Source organism: Prionailurus bengalensis, chromosome C1 (assembly GCF_016509475.1).
Source record: "Prionailurus bengalensis isolate Pbe53 chromosome C1, Fcat_Pben_1.1_paternal_pri, whole genome shotgun sequence".
NCBI lineage: Eukaryota > Metazoa > Chordata > Mammalia > Carnivora > Felidae > Prionailurus > Prionailurus bengalensis.
The window spans coordinates 221459766-221465773 of NC_057345.1; the positions used below are offsets into that span (position 1 = coordinate 221459766).

Genomic DNA, 6008 nt, shown 5'->3' on the forward strand with positions numbered 1-6008 from the left:
TGTATGTCTCTATATCTTTGGTTTCTAACCTTCATTTCTAATTTTTCTATCCTTTTATATCTTAATGCTTCAATCTGAGTATTTTCTACTCATCTGTATTCTAGTTCCCAAATTTTCTCTTTAGCTATTTCTTTTTTAACTTTTTAAAATGTTTATTTATTTTTGAGAAAGAGAAACAGAGACAGAGCATGAGCCTGGAAGGGGCAGAGAGAGGCTGACACAGAGTCTGAAGCAGGCTCCAGGCTCAGAGCTGTCAGTGCAGAGCCTGATGCGGGGCTCTAACTCATCTACTATGAGATCATGACCTGAGCTGAAGTCGGACACTCAACCGACTGAGCCACCCAGGCGCCCCTCTCTTTAGTTATTCTTAATCTCCTGTAAAACACATTCATTCAGTTCCTAATTTTAGCCATTGTACTTGTAACAAGTGACACATGATTCTCTTTACTACTTCTATATTTCTGCTAAAATTCTCATCTTTTATCCTTTAAACATAATAATCTTAATTATTTAAAAGCTTATGTGTGCCAAAATCTGAAATCTTTCTGGGTTTTTCTATTGTTTCTGTTATTTTAATTCATATTGTGGGAACTCCTCAATTTTTAAATTGTGTGTCTGGCAGTATTTATGCAAAACTTTTATAGATAACACTTGAGGTCTAGCATAACATGTCTTCTCTTGAGATATATTTGCTTTTGCAAGGTGTCAGAGGCACAGCACTCAGATCTCACCATAACAAAATTTCAGTGACTGAAATGGTCAGAAGTTGAGATGCATGCCTACTCTCTATTTAACTCACTCCAGTGGTGCATCCTGGGTGGTCCTAGTAACTAGCCACTGTCCGCATTAGTTCCGCAAGGCATAAACCCACTGCTTGGCACCTAGTCTCTCAGACTTCCTCTTCAAAACTGGCTTGTGTCTCAAGAGAAAAAAGACATTTTCAGTAATGGAATCCCTGGGTCTGTGTGTTTGTCTTGAATTTCTTTAGTAATTCCTTACTAAATCATTAAGTCTCTTCTACCTTCAATTAGATTTTGTTTTTGTTGTTGTTTATCAGTTTTAAATGTTTATTTATTTTTGAGAAAGAGAGCGCTTAAGCAGGGGAAGGGCAGAGAGAGAGGGAGACAGAGAATCCCAAGCAGGCTCCAGCCTCTGAGCTGTCAGCACATGGCCTGATGTGGGTCTCAAACCCATGAACCATGAGATCATGACCTGAGCAGAAATCAAGAGTCGGACACTCAAATGACTGAGCCACCCAGGCACGCCATGTTGTCTATCTTTTCTCAACAGTCTTCAGCAAGAAGTTTAGTTTGACTTACTTAGTCTGCCAGTACAGAAGGTGTAATTCCCCTGGTGAGGCCTGAGGCTCATGCCATTGCACAGAAATGGGAACCTCCCCATGGTCTACTTTCAAGATTTTGTGCTGGAGGGATTTCAGGGTGGCCTGGAGACCCAGGCTCTGCTCTTTGCTGTTTTCCTGAACCTGTACACGGTAATTGTGATGGGGAACCTCACTATTATCATGGTCATCACCTTGGATGCCCGCCTGCACTCTTCTTCCTCATCTGTCATTGCCCCCAGTGCCCCAGCCAACTTCTTCTCCCCACCCAAGGTCATCACCTTTGCCGTGCCACCCAGTTATTCTTCATCTCCTTACTGGTCACCACTGAAGGCTTCCTCCTGGGCGTCATGGCCTGTGACCATTTCATGGCCGTCTGCAGCCCCCTGTGCTACCCCATTACCATGTGCCACTCTGCCTACACTCACCTGGGTGCTGGGCACCTACTGTGGAGGCTGCCTCAACTCTGTTGTGCAGACCAGCCTCACATTCTGCCTCCCATTCGGCAGCTCCAACTGCATCAACCACTTCTTCTGTGACGTGTCCCCTCTGCTCCAGCTCGCCTGTGGCAGCACAGCCATCAACAAACTTCTCGTTTGGCATCTGTGGGCTCATCATTGTGGGTGTGACATTTGTAGTCCTCATCTCCTATGGCTACATCACAGTGACCATCCTGAGGATGCACTCAGGAGCTGGGAGACGCAAGATCTTCTCCACCTGTGGCTCCCACGTGACTGTAGTGACTCTCTTTGTTGGGACTGTCTTTGTCATGAATGCCCAGCCAGGAGCCATTGAGTCCATGGAGCAGGGCAAGGTGGTCTCTGTCTTCTACACGTTGGTCATCCCAATGCTCAATTCTCTCATCTACAGTCTTCGAAACAAGGATGTGAAGGAGGCCCTGCGCAAGCTGGGCCAGAGACACATGGTCACATGAAGGATGTGCTGGTGGGAGACAGTGTCCTACAGGTTGGATGGAGACCTCAGAGAGACACTGAAATGTGAGGACCCCTTCAAACCTCTTCCACTTCCAGAAGGAATTAGATGTGTTAAGAAATTCACTCATTTACGCATTCGATCAATGTTGCTTGAAAGCATTTAATGGACCACATGTTTACTAAGTCTGAAATGTATAAACAAATAAGGATGTTCTTCACCCCAAACTAAATGTTCAAGGAAGGAGCATAACTTGAATCACATGAATATAGAGCAACCTCTGGGCATCAAGACAGGGGTGGCATCATGGTTCTCTGGGCGATCCATGGGATTCAGCAGGAAAGAAGTCAAATGTTTGTGCATCTTTATCAAACTGGGAAGAAAAAAATGCATCACAGCACCTCCACTCTCCTGTCCTCCAGATGCAGGGCCTTGTTGTCTCTTGTTGGCCAGACACGAGCATTAACTAAAAGGGGCACCTGCCCCCATTTACCTCTCATCAGCCTGTCCTCAACACCATCACCAGAGATACCTGTTTAAAAAACAATCATTTAATGCAAGGCCAAGGCACTCCCTATGGTGGGTTTGGCTGGAGTGGTTCAGATCTGACTACAGGGCGTCTCTCACAGAGGAGCCAGGTTGCTGGTCTGAGGCAAATGTACTGGTTTCATTCAGGGAAGAAGATCCCTTGAGCTCTGGTTCATGGTACCAAGCAGAGGAGACACTGTCACTAGAAAAGACGACCCAGAGCTCTAGCCAGGACATCTACCTTCCTAGTCACAGGTCGAGAGACATGAAGTACAAACAGATAGATATAATTTTTATCTATCTACGGAAAAATGCTCAAATCACATCCATTCAGGGAGTTCACCACCCAGGTCAAGAAAAGAAACCTACCCAGTTTCCACAACACCCTTCTAGTTAACGCCTATCCTGCCTCTGATGCACAGATTGGTTTTGCCTGCCGTGAACTTCCTATGAATAGAACCACACAGCGTTCCTTCTTTTGTGACTTTTTTTCCCTGCTAATATTCTCTTTGTAGATTAATCCTTGTGACTGTATATAGTAGGAGTTTGTTGATTGTCACTAATGTATAAATTTAATTATATGGAGACACCATTATTTGTCCATCTGACTGCTGATGAACACTTGGGTTATTTCCAGTTATTGGCTTTTTTAGAAAAATGCTGCTACGAAGTTCTTTTACATGTTTTGTTTTTTGTTTTGCTTTGCTTTGTTTTGTTTTGTTTGTTTTGCTGTGAGTGAATTCCTGTGGGGCATTCTTAGTGGACTTGCTCATCTTTTTGGATAACTCAAGTTTTCCAAAAACGTTACAGCAATCTTTGTTCCCAGAAATAGTGCACAAGAGTTCCTGTTGCTGCATATTATCACGAATAAGTCATGTTGTCTGTCTCACCAATTTTAACCATTCTGGTGGGCAAGAAGCCACCATGATATGTGGCCAACGGGCTGACCAGATTACCATATAATTAGCAGCAATTTGGATGTCCTTTTGGGGGAAGTATATATGCTTTGCTCATTTCTTACACTGTATTGTTTTTCTTTTTCATATTGATAGTAGAATTTTTTTCCTATATTCTGGATAGGAGCCCTTTATCAGTTTTAGGATTTGCAAATATCTTCGCCCTCTTTGTAGCTTCCACATTTGTACTTGTATTGATTAAAAAAAAATTTTTTTTGATTATCAGAAGTTCTTAAATTTACTCAGTAAAGTTAATTTACCAACCATTTCCTTCATGGTTACTTTATCCTATGGCATGTTTAAAGAACTATTGCCCATACTAGATCAAAAAGATATTTCTCTATGTTATCTAGTAGAAGTTTTCTTCCTTTGTCTTTTATATTAGTATCTATAATCCACATGGAGTTAACTTTTTTGTGGTTTTTGTGATGTAGGGGTTATTTCGGGGTTTTTTTCCATATGGTTATCCTACTGACCTTTTTTTTTAAATGTTTATTTATTTTTGAGACAGAGTGAGACAGAGCATGAACGGGGGAGGGTCAGAGAGAGGGAGACACAGAATCTGAAACAGGCTCCAGGCTCTGAGCTGTCAGCACAGAGCCCGACGCGGGGCTCGAACTCACGGACCGCGAGATCATGACCTGAGCCGAAGTCGGCCGCTTAACCGACTGAGCCACCCAGGCACCCCCCTACTGACCTTTTTAATATACATACACATATACGTTTTTCCCCCACTATGTAGTGTCACCTTTGTCATAAACCAAGTGTCCCTATATACATAAGTTGGTGTGTTTCTAGAGTCTTATTCTGTCTCGTCGTGCTATTTATCTATTCTTGTCCTATTTTATAATGTATTGTTTCATGTTTAAAAAGTAAAATATCATAAGCTCTTCAATATATATGAATATAACAAATGATGTGCAATATCTTTAGAAATATAATTTTTTTTTTTTCAGAGAGAGACAGAGCATGAACGGGGGAGGGGCAGAGAGAGAGGGAGACACAGAATCGGAAACAGGCTCCAGGCTCCGAGCCATCAGCCCAGAGCCTGACGCGGGGCTCGAACTCACGGACCGCGAGATCGTGACCTGGCTGAAGTCGGACACTTAACCGACTGCGCCACCCAGGCGCCCCAAATTTTAAATGCTATTGAAATATAGAAAAGAACTGAGTAGGGTGCCTGGGTGGCTCAGTCGGTTGAGCATCCAACTTCAGCTCAGGTCATGATCTCACTCCATGAGTTCAAGCCCCACATCAGGCTCACTGCTGTCACTTTGGATCCTCTGGCCCCCTCACTCTCTTCCCCTCCCCCACTCACACTCTCTCTCTCAAAAATAAATATTAAAAAAAAAGAACTGAGTAAATGGAGAACTATACTATGTTCATGGATAAGAAGTTTTAACATAAATATTCCTATGCAATATAGCCAATATACTCAATGCTGTCTTAATCCTAACATGATTTTTTTTTATAGTACTGGACAAGTGATTCTAAAATTTCTACATGGAAACTAACTATAAGAATAACCAAACCTACATGAAAAATTAGAGCAAAGAGAAGGAATATGCCTTTCTTACCTAGAACTCTCCCACAATCAAGAGCACACCAGGTTGAATCATGAATGCACCCTAGGCAGAGGCCCTGACATTTCTGGCTCTCAGTCCATTAACCTTTTCCATGCTCTCCCTGTCCAGCATGGCTTCTCTGCAAATAACTGTTCCAGCCTCAGACCAAGCAGTTTATCAGAGCCCCTGGAAAGGGCTTCTAACTGTGCCTCAGCCTCAGGCTCAGGAAGGGTGATCCTTATGGTGAGGCTAATAAGACCAAGCCCAGAGAAGTCTGGCCATGTTGGCACTCTCTCTGGACAATCACGGTCCCTCCCTTGTTCCAGGAAGCCAGTGCTCCTCTTGTAACAAGTCTGCAACAGTGCCTAGAATGAACCTCCTTCCTAGCTTGCTGGCTACACCTCACCTTGTTTCCCTCTGCCCTACCCCCACCCCCACCCCCACAGTCTCTGCATCCAACTCCAGGACAAATCTACGTACTTTTCTGCATGTATTCTCCCCACCGTGGATACTCCTAGCAATGCATCTCCCATGTTACATGAATGGTAACTCCGTGTGTGTGTGTGTGTGTGTGTGTGTGTGTGTGTGTGTATGCATGCACATGCACTTTCCTCAAGGACTGAGATCACATCTCAGTTGTCTCTGTAGCCCTGTTCCTGGCACCTGGTGGATGCTGAAGGTTGGCCG

General features: G+C 43.7%; 1 pseudogene; it reads left to right on the top strand.

Moving 5' to 3' along the window:
* The first annotated feature begins 1262 nt into the window (after window positions 1–1262).
* Window positions 1263–4205, top strand: LOC122479750 (annotated as a pseudogene).
* The last annotated feature ends 1803 nt before the right edge of the window (window positions 4206–6008 follow it).